The sequence below is a fragment of the Bos javanicus genome, chromosome 10 (genome assembly GCF_032452875.1).
Source record: "Bos javanicus breed banteng chromosome 10, ARS-OSU_banteng_1.0, whole genome shotgun sequence".
In the NCBI taxonomy this organism is placed as follows: domain Eukaryota; kingdom Metazoa; phylum Chordata; class Mammalia; order Artiodactyla; family Bovidae; genus Bos; species Bos javanicus.
In genome coordinates this window covers 42,562,357-42,573,038 of record NC_083877.1, presented here as the reverse complement: position 1 = coordinate 42,573,038, position 10,682 = coordinate 42,562,357, and the positions used below count along the sequence as shown (strand labels likewise).

The 10,682-nt window shown below is 47.6% G+C and overlaps 1 pseudogene; it reads right to left on the bottom strand.

Annotated features, from left to right (window-relative positions):
• Nucleotides 1–7,609: 7,609 nt before the first annotated feature.
• Nucleotides 7,610–10,337, bottom strand: LOC133255274 (ferritin light chain-like; annotated as a pseudogene).
• Between the last annotated feature and the right edge of the window lie 345 nt (nucleotides 10,338–10,682).

Sequence of the window (10,682 nt, the reverse complement as noted above, 5' to 3'; positions counted from 1 at the left end):
CCAAGAGACCAGGAACTATTTTGACATTCATCACGAGCATATACTTTTCATCACATTGCTGTTCCAAGATTACATATGGAGCTGATTCTTGTGGTCCTTAATGCTCTAGTGTGTGAAGTAATACCTAATTTTGGTTTTGATTTGCATGAAATGTGTATCAGACCTTCCTGGGTCAGATTAAGCTAAAGTTGCTTTGACTTTCTTCATCCAAGTCACCTGAGAATCCAGCAGTTCCTTGGACTTGTGGCTCCTGGTGCATAGGTAATGAATACCCTGGGACTGTCTGACTTCCCTTGAAGCTGTGCGACAGTAGAGAAACAGACTGGCTACAGATTTGTCAGTGGAGAAGATGAAGCTAAGGACTTTAAGAAGTAATTGTCATCCCTTAGCTGTGAACTTCCCGTGTAAGTTCATCCTCATCCTTCGTCACTAAGGATGGTAACAAGTCAACCACACTTCTAACCTAGTCTATACCTGCCATCCTTGGCAGCAAATCAGATGATGCCTAGCCTAATCAAAACTCTTACTTAGATGCTAGAAAATTAATCTCCCAAGGCACCAGGCCCATATCATTCTGCTAACAAGATGTGCTGAGTGTCTACCCCGCGTCCAGTCCTGGGCCAGGCACTGTGGGAGACATAAAAGAAATAGAAAGTGTTGGACACGGGCAAATTTGCAGCAGAAAAGAGTAGAAGCACTGAATAGCTGGGAAGCCGTTGCCGCTGTTCAGAAGGGAGATGGTGAAGGCCTGAACTAGGCAGCGCTAGCAAAAGTGAGAGAGAAGCAGCAGTTAGGGAATCAGCAAAGGAAGCATACGTCAGGCTGAGCATCACTGCCAGGCGCAAAGAACACGGGCTTGGGTCCTGATCCCCACCTCATGGCTGCATGGCCCCAAGACCTCAATCATCCTGAGCCTTGGTTTTTCACTTTTGAAATTAGGACAGTAACCCTGTCCTCACCTCCCGGGATTATTGAGAAGATCAGTGAGTTAGCATCAGCCCCTGGTCTGTCTCATTGTGGTGAGTGCTCAAAACTGTTGGTTTCCTTCCTCATCTCCCATAGCTGCACCCCACCTCCTATCTAAAGGTGAGAGGTCACCTGTAGAGAAGAGAGAAAAGGTGAGGGCCAAGCAGTGACATCAGCTTTCTAGGTAGTACCATTAAGCAGATGGGAAAGGTTAGGAAGGGGAACTACTCTGATAGGGGAAGATAGGTTGATTTTTTAAATTTTGGTTTGACGTGATGGTGGAATAGTCAGACTGGTAGCTAGAAACCCAAAGGCTGAGAGCTGAGAATAGGCAGGCAGGAGTCCCAGGATGGGACACTGAGGTCGTTCAAGCCACACGTGACTGAATTCCTAGAAGCTGCAGCAGCTGTGGCTGAGGTGAGCAAACAAACCTGAGCCCACTGGGCTCGTTGATGACGACCCTAAAGATGAAAGCAACCTCACATCACTGACTGGACCACACAGAGCCACCTGGAGGTGACCACACCCACACCAGTCTCCTGGCTGCTTTCCTACAGCATGTCACAGTTTGGAGTTGACAAGAGCAAGGAGATTGGTGTCAGAACCCACTGTTTCTACTCTGACTGTACATCTGTGGGTCCCCTGGATTGTTAAGTCCCAAAATAGATGTATTTTATTTGACTGTGTATATCAAACGGGTTTCCTGCTGAGCTGGGGCCAAAAACAAGCAAACAAAAAAATCATTCTGTTCACATTTACTGAGTTCTTCCCAGAGGCCAAGTGCCTGGCAGGCACAAAGCACTCTGTGTGTGTAGAAGTGGCACCGAAAGAGGTCACAGGAAACAAAGAAGTGACCAGACCATCGTCCCCAGGAGCCTCTCGGCGACAAGCTGGCTGGCACGATAATTATACCACTGGTCCCAGGTGAGAGATCCCCAGCCCCCTACTTTCGTGAAGACAACCAGGCTGTCATGACTCCTGAAACCAGCTGATACCAACAGAAGGGGCAGCACAATTAGAGTGGGAAGACCACCCTTAACTCTGGGAGCTTCAGCAAGTCAACCTCCCTAAGTTGTGTCTGACTCTTAAGGATCCCATGGACTGTAGCCCACAAGACTCCTCTGTCCATGGGATTTTCCAAGCAAGAATACTGGAGTGGGTTGCCCTGCCCTTCTCCGGGGGAATCTTCTTGACCCAAGGATCAAACCCACGTCTCTTATGTCTCTTGCATTGACAGGCCAGTTCTTAACCACTAGCACCACCTGGAAAGCCCTCCTTAAGCCTCAGTTTCTCCTTTTATATCAATTCAATAGCACAGAGCTCAGCTCTGCGGCAGGGCTTCAGTGAGCTCTCAGGAAAGCACACTGGTAGAGAACGCTATGAAGACAGTCTTCAGTGCTGAATTCCAGGCCCATTGTGTTTGCCCTGAGAGAAGCAGGTTCCTCAGGTCACCCCTCTGCCCAGAATCAGCATTAGAGAGGGCTGCTGTGAGAAAGTGGGATTTGTTTCCCATTCGTAGTGGGTTGAATGGCAGGCCCCCCAAAGGTACACTCAAAGCCTAAACCCCTCCCTCACCACCTGTGAGGTTGACCCTGTTTGGAAATAGAACCTTAGCAGTTGTGAGTGAATGGAGGATCTTCAGATAAGATCATCCTAGATTGTCAGTTCAGTTCAGCCACCCAGTTGTGTCCAATTCTGTGACCCCATGGACTGCAGCACGCCAGGCCTCCCTGTCCACCACCAACTCCCAGAGCCTACTCAGACTCATGTCCATCGAATTGGTGATGCCATCCAGCCATCTCATCCTTTGTCGTCCCCTTCTCCTGCCTTCAATCTTTTTCATCATCAGTGTCTTTTCCAATGAGTCAGTTCTTTGCATCAGGTGGCCAAAGTATTGGAGCTTCAGCATCAGTCCTTCAATGAATATTCAGGACTGATTTCCTTTAGGATTGACTGGTTTGATCTCCATGCTGTCGAAGGGACTCTCAAGAGTCTTCTCCAACAACCACAGTTCAAAAGCATCAATTCTTCGGCCCTCAGCCTTCTTGATGGCCCAGCTCTCACATCTATACATGACTACAGGAAAAACCATAGCTTTGACTAGATGGGCTTTGTCAGCAGAGTAATGTCACTGCCTTTTAATATGCTGTCTAGATTGGTCATAGCTTTTCTCCCAAGGAGCAAACAAGGGTCTTTTATTTTCATGGCAGTCACCATCTGCAGTGATTTTGGAGCCCAAGAAAATAAAGTCTCTCACTGTTTCCATTGTTTCCACATCTATTTGCCATGAAGTGATGCTGAAGCTGAATATGAATCTCAATATGGTTATTGATGTTTCTCCCGGCAATCTTGATTCCAGCTTGTGCTTCATCCAACCTGGCAATTTGCATAATGTACTCTGCATATAAATTAAATAAGCAGGATGACAATATACAACCTTGACGAACTCCTTTCCCAATTGGGAACCAGTCCATTGCGCCATGTCCGGTTCTAACTTGCTTCTTGACCTGCATACAGATTTCTCAGGAGGCAGGTAAGGTGTCTGGTATTCCCAACTCTTTAAGAATTTTCCACAGTTTGTCATGATTCACATGACAAATTTAGGGTGGGCCCTAAATCCAGGGACTGTCCTAATAAGAGAAAGGAGAAGGAGAATCAAGACACAGAGGGGAAGGTCATGTGAGGACAGAGGCAGGGACTGGAGCAATTGCTGTACAAACCAAGGAGCCCCAAGGGTTGCCCGCAGCCTGGAGCAGCCAGGAGAGAAGCATGGAGCCGATTCTCCTACCACAGACCTTCCAGGAGGAGTCAACCCGGCTGATAACCGAATTCAGACTCCTGTCCTCCAGAGCAGTGCAAGAACAGGTGTCGTTTTCAATCACATGTATTAATGTGTTACAGCTGCCCTAGGAGATTAATACACCATTCAAGTGGACAGGCCTTGGCAGGTGAGGCCTTGCCAGGGTGCTGCTTCACCTCAGCTGCCCACCCCAGCCTATCTGTCCCCAAGGGTCACAGTTCCCCCTCGGCTGCCGATGGTCCCTTTAGCACCTCTTGTTCACAGTAGCTGAGTAGCATCATCATGTTTTGATGTCACTCCCCTTCTCAGAAGCTACACCGACTTCCAGTCGATTCCAAATCACATTTAAACACATTCTCACAGGCCGTGAAGTTTTATTCTCAGGGGAAAGGCCTGGACAGTCTTATTGCCCAGGACCAGCAACTTAATCTTCCTTGGCAATAACACAGCAATTTTGTGACAGTTGATGAAGCAAACCACAGCACCAGGGGTCTGTCTCTGGCTTGCTGCACCAAGCGGCGGTTCTCAAGCTTTGGGCACAGAGAATCACGAGGAAGGCTTGAGGAGTCATGGACCCCCTTCCCTTCACTGTCCCTTCACACAAATTTCTGATTCAGTATGTCTGGGCGGGGCCGGAGAGCACGCAGGTCTAACAAACACCCAGGTGATACCTATGATCCCTGACCTGAGTACTTGTGAAAACAGCAGGAGCTCAAAGCTCTGCTTCTCAAACGGCTGCACCTTAGGATTACCTCTGTGTGTGTGTATGTGCTTAATTGCTCAGTCGTGTCTGATTCTGCAACCCCATGGACTGTAGCCCGCCAGGCTTCTCCATGAAATTTTCCAGGCCAGAATACTGGAGTGGGTTGCCATTTCCTATCCTGGGCATCTTCTCAACCCTGGGATCAAACTCACATCTCCTGCAATTCGATTACCTGGAGGCTGTCTAAAAGCCCCATGCCAAGGCTGCAACCCAGACAAATTAAATCTCTGAGTGTAGGACCTGAGCATCAGTAGTTCTGAAAGCTCCTCAGGCAATTTTCATACACAATTACATTGAAAACCAGTGGCTTAGAGCCACTCCCTCCCTAGGCAGAAGAGAAGACAGGAGGTTGGGAGAGGCCCTCTCCCTTGCAGCTGGGCCTGGTGCCCCACTCTGGGAGGGTGTGAAGAAGGAGGCAGAAACCAGGTCCCTAGGGAAGCATGACCTCACTGTGGCCACAGCCCAGGCGCTCCAGCCGGCATCCAACCAGAGAGGGAGGCAGTGGCTGGGATCCCGAGCCCTATTTTTGGCAACTTGCTTTATAAGTTTGATCAAGTTGCTTAACTGCTCTTGGCTCTCCTTTCCTTATCTATAAATGAGGGTAATAAAAATACCTATCTCAAAGTGAAACTATAAATGATTAAAGGAGAAAATCTCTTTGAAGTACCCATCTCGGGTGCTATACAGGACAGACACTCCCGTGGCTTCCTCCTCACACTCACCTGAACTGGGTGGAGGGATAGGCCAGGCCGCTTGTCCCTTTGCTCCACTTTCACTCCTAGAGGTCAGGACCTGACATCTTGGTCACACTATCTTTAGCATTAAAGGGGGTCTTTAGGACTCCCTCTGTTTTGTTTTTCATTTCTTCCAAGAATTTTTTTTAATATACATACCTACCCAGCCCCCTCTTTCCAAGTGGCAATATACTTTCGTCCACTTGCTTTTGTTCACTTAACTGTATGTGCTGAGGGCTTCCCAGGTGGCGCTTGTGATGAACCCACCTACCAATGCAGGAGACCCGAGTTCGATCCCTGGGTTGGGAAGATCCCCTGGAGAAAGGCATGGCAACCCACTCCAGTATTCTTGCCTGGAGAATTCCACAGACAGAGGAGCCTGGTGGGCTACAGTCCGTGGGGTTGCAAAGAGTCGGACGTGACTGAACAGCTAACACTTCCACACTTTTTCACTGGAGTCAAAAACTTAGAAAGGCAGAAGCCACTCCACACACTATGAACATTTACTTTTCTCTATAAAACAAAGCAGCCCCTCCCCAAGCCTCCTTTTGAAGGTGTTAAAATCATTTAACAACTCTTATGGTTTGGCTCCAGTGTTCTTGTCTGGAGAATCCCAGGGACGGGGGAGCCTGGTGGGCTGCCGTCTGTGGGGTCGCACAGAGTCGGACACGACTGAAGCGACTTAGCAGCAGCAGCAGCAGGGTTTGGCTTGTGCACTGCCCCCCCCCAAATTTATATGTTGAAGTCCTAAACCCCAGTACCTTAGAATGTGACCGATTTGGAAACTGGGACTTGAAAGAGGTAGTTAAGTTAAAATGAGGTCTTTAGGGTGGGCCCTGATCCAGCAATGACTGGTGTCATAAGAAGAGGACACAGGAGGAGGGAAGGGACATGAAGGCATAGGGAAAAGGTGGCCGTCTGCGAGCCAAGGAGAGACGCCTCAGAGGAAACCAAGCCTGCCAGCACCTCGATCTTCGACTTCTAGCCTCCAATACAGTGAGAAAATAAATTTCTTTTGGTTAAGCCACCCAGTCTCTGGTGCTTTGTTACAGTAACCCTAACAAACTAACACAGAAAGGAAGGTCTGGTCAGAAAACAACATGCTGTGGTCGGAGACTAACTTGTTTCTCTCTAGGAATTTGCTCCCAGTTGCTTGTGTTTCTTGTGACATACGTTTCTCCAGCTGCCTTACTTCCTGATGCTTCTGCCAAGCCAGAACCTACCTGGCATCTTTCCCTGTGAGGGGAGGTCTCTCAGGAGAGAGCTTCCTGCGTCTTGCACAGTTCAGAAGGCTCTGCAGTGGTGGATTGGCTGCAGCTTTAAATGGTGACAGAGCCACCAGCCTCCACGGAAAGACCACCCGAGCACCTGAGAGCTTTGACCCCACTGGGCACTCAGTGAGATTTGTGACTCACTTTTCTAACCCGCCCTCTCGGGGAGCTGTGGCAATCTCACCCTAAGTGTATTCCTGCCCCTCTACCCCTACCCCGCCATTTTCATGGGAGGTAAATGTGGCGTGCAAAACGCGTTTTTAATGACTGAGATCTGCATTTAAGTATTTTCCATCTTTGCTGGGTCATTAAACCTTCAAACCCCTCTATATTTTAATGATTTTTTATAGTCCAGTGATGTGTAGGTTTGTTCAAGTTTTCATTCTCTCCACACTCCCCTGCCGATAAGATGCCGCAGCAAGAGGGGGTCATTGAACACACGTGCTGATCTGCATGAATTCTTTCCTGGCAGCCTGTCCCCTGTGCTGGCAGTGATTACTGCAGAGCACAGCACACCCAGGCTCAGGTTCTAAAGACGGAAGGATGGTCCAAATGACCCTTGGGAAGCAATGAGCAGTGCCACATTAGAGACCATGACACCATTCCTCACTAAGGTGTTGGGACAGAACATTGTCTCTTCAGTGGAGCCCCAGGAGAAGGGTTGGCCTTTGTCTAGGACTGTGCTAGAGCATCACCAAATCTGGCCAGTTCTTACACGATGAGAAGGAGGCAGGAACCAAGACCCACATGGAACAGCAGATTCATATCCCTTCACTGAGTGGAGTAGCAGGCAGAATTGCCTACAGTGTACAAACAACTCTCTCTCTGTTAATTTTACTTTTGCTGAACATGTGGCAATTTACAGGATGGCTGGATACAGTATGGAGCACGGAGAGCACCAGACTGGGGTTGCAAAGTCAGTTCAGCCACAAGCATTTTGAAGAATGCTAAGGCAAAGGGATTTAGGCCACACAGATGGTTTTTTTCCCCACACAGACTTTTTAAAAAATTGTTTTCATTTAGTCCAGGACTTGGGAGAGGGCTCCAGGGTGGTTAAAAAGCTGTCCAGTGGCTACAGAGAGACACTCAGGCAGAAACCCTGATACCAGGGGGATGCAGAGGGGCTCCTTAAAGGCCACTGGGCTCCAGAGGCTCCTAGTCATGCTTGAGGGCAAGCCTTTCGAAGAAGTCCTCACCCAGCCCCACCTGAGGATCAGCCAGCCTGGGAGGTTAGTCAGGCGGCTGCCCATCTGCTTGATGAGTTTCACCTGCTCATCTAGGCAGTGGCTCTCCAGGAAGTCAGAGCTGGGAGTCTGCACAGTCAGGACCAGGACATGCAGACCCAAAAGGCCTGGTTCAGGTTCTTCTCTACGAGCTTGATGGCTTCCATAGCGCCCAGGGTTTTACCCCACTCGTCTTGGAAACAGCTTCTGCACATCCTGGAAGACAGTGCAGCCACTGTGCTGGTTTTGCATCTTTAGGAGATGCTCAGGGACCTCGCACTTCTCCTTGGCCAGTTTGCAGAAAAAGTGGCCCAGGCCCTCAAGAATCACATCACCGCAGTTGAAACAGACACCCAGGAAAAGGTAGGTGTGGGAATCCCACAGATGCTTGTTGATTCGGTGGTTGACTGCAGCCTCCACCTTTGTGGAATAATTCTGTCGAATCTGAGAGCTCATGGTTGAGTGGAAATAAGAGCTAAGCTCAAAAAAAGGTGTTGGCTGCTCCAGAGGCAGAGGATGTCTGAGTGATTGCTGAGTGATTGGTTCTAAAGCTTGCACTGACTGAAAAAGAAGTTAGAGGGAGGCTGGAGATTGGGAGAAATGGTTTCCCAAGCTCTGTTCCGTCCGAACACTTTTGAAGCAAACCACAGCAAACTGCAGGGCACACTGCTGGCCATAGACACTTCCAGAAAATAGAAATCCTTACTTAGGTTACTTTCTCTGAGGTTCAGTTTCCTCACCTATAAGATGCATGCCTTTGGGTGGGATGATCCCAAGGTTCGCTTCTGAAGTCCCTGGCATAAGTGAGTTCAAGCTCAGGGCTCTTGGCCAAGAGAGATCAACCATGGTGGTGGTGGTGTTCTGTCACTTAGTCGTGTTTCTTTGCGACCCCATGGACTGCAGCACACCAGGCTCCCCTGTCCTTCACTATCTCCCAGAGTTTGTCCAAACTCATGCCCATCGAGTCAGTGATGCCATCCAACCATCTCATCCTCTGTCGTCCCCTTCTCCTCCTACCTTCAATCTTTCCCAGCATCAGGGTCTTTTCCAATGAGTCAGCTCCTCGCATCAGGTGGCCAAAGTACTGGAGCTTCATCTTCAGCATCAGTCCTTCCAATGAATATTCAGGACTGATTTCTTTAGAATTGACTGGTTTGTTCTCCTTGCTGTCCAAGGGTCCCTCAAGAATCTTCTCCAGCACCACAGTTCAAAAGCATCAATTCTTTGGTGCTCAGCTTTCTTTATGGTCCAACTCTCACATCTGTACATGACTACTGGAAAAACCATAGCTTTGACTATGTGAACCTTTGTTCACAAAGTGATGTCTCTGCTTTTTAATACATTATCTAGGTTTGTCATTGTTTCCTTCCAAAGAGCAAGCATCTTTTCATTTCATGACTGAGCCACCACCCCAGTGGCCTAGAAAAGCAGCAGCAGCCCCATGTTCTGCCTGGGAATGTCATAAAACCGAATTTGTAAAAGTAAGAAGTGAGATGAGAAATAGGTTCCATAAGGGAAAGCCTGGTAGTTCACACTGCTTGTCTCCAGGGTCTCTTCAGCTCAGTAAACCTGAATTTAGCTCCTGGTAAAGACAAAACAGGTGCTCTGGGTTAGAAAGGTAAAGACAGATAAACTGTCCCTGCCATTGTGGGTCCCCCAATCTTGGTATAATGTTGAGCGTTTTATCACAAGTGAGAAAGCTGAGCATGTGGGTAGGGGGTGTTGAAATTCTTCCATAAAAAGTGTTGTGTATCACAGTACATTTTGGCCTTTAATTTCTAGACTCGTGTCTTCAGAGCCGTGGTAATCATTTATGCTGTTCGCCAAATATTTCCAGGTCTCCTACTGAGCATATAGGTGGGTCATATTTTCCTGAGTCACAAAAGTTAAGTGTGGCCATGTGACTTGTTTTATCAATGAAACGTCAATAGTGAGATACATTTCACTTCCAGGCAAAAGCCTTAAGCACCATCACATGGACCCCCAGGGTTCTTTTCCTCTGCCGTGGAAGCAGACAGCCGGTGCTCACTAGACTGTGCCTCTCAGTGAGGTGGGGAGAGACATGACTGATCCATGATGGGCACATAGTAGGATCAAGAAGCAAATTTTTGTTATTTTAAGCCATACAGATTAAAAAAAGAAAACTTTTAATATCAAACATATGAAAGCAGAAATGATAGTATTGTCGAACCTGCTATACCCATTACTTTAGATTCAACAATTATCAAGATATAAAGGACATTGGGACTTGTTGGCTACTACTACAGTTGTTGTTTTAGTCGCTAAGTTGTGTCAGACTCTTCTGAGACCCCATGGACTGTAGCCCGCCAGATTCTTTACTGTCTGAGCCACCAGGGAAGCTTGATAGGTATATATTCAAACACAACCCATGGGTACACTGCAGTGCTTTCCGTTCTGTCCCGCTGGTCTCTCTGTCACCGAGCCAATGCCATGCTATACTACTATGGATGTGCAGCGTGTTTGAGCAAGTCTCTCTTCTTTACCCGTCTTTTTGAAAGTTGTTTATTTATTATTCCTCAAAAAGAAGTCCAACTGGAATTTTGAGTGAGATTGAGCTGAATTTATAGATTAATCATGAATTCAATTAGGTCTTTACAGACTCATCCAAGATGAGTCATCCTCTATTGGGCCATACAGTCCAAAAGCGTGGAACATGCTCTTTTTATTTAGATCATTTTCTGTTTCCTTTATTAGAATTAAAAAAACACTTTTGTGTAGAAGTTTTGTGTATTCGTGGTTAACCCCTATGTATTTTATAATTCCCGTTGCTGTGGTGAATGGTATCTTTTCAGTAATATTTCCTAGCAGCTACTGTGGGTGGGGAGAGATGCTTTAATTTGTGCAGGGTGATTTGTGCCTGGTAAACTTACTGAAACTTGTCAGTTCTCATTTGTTTCAACCTTT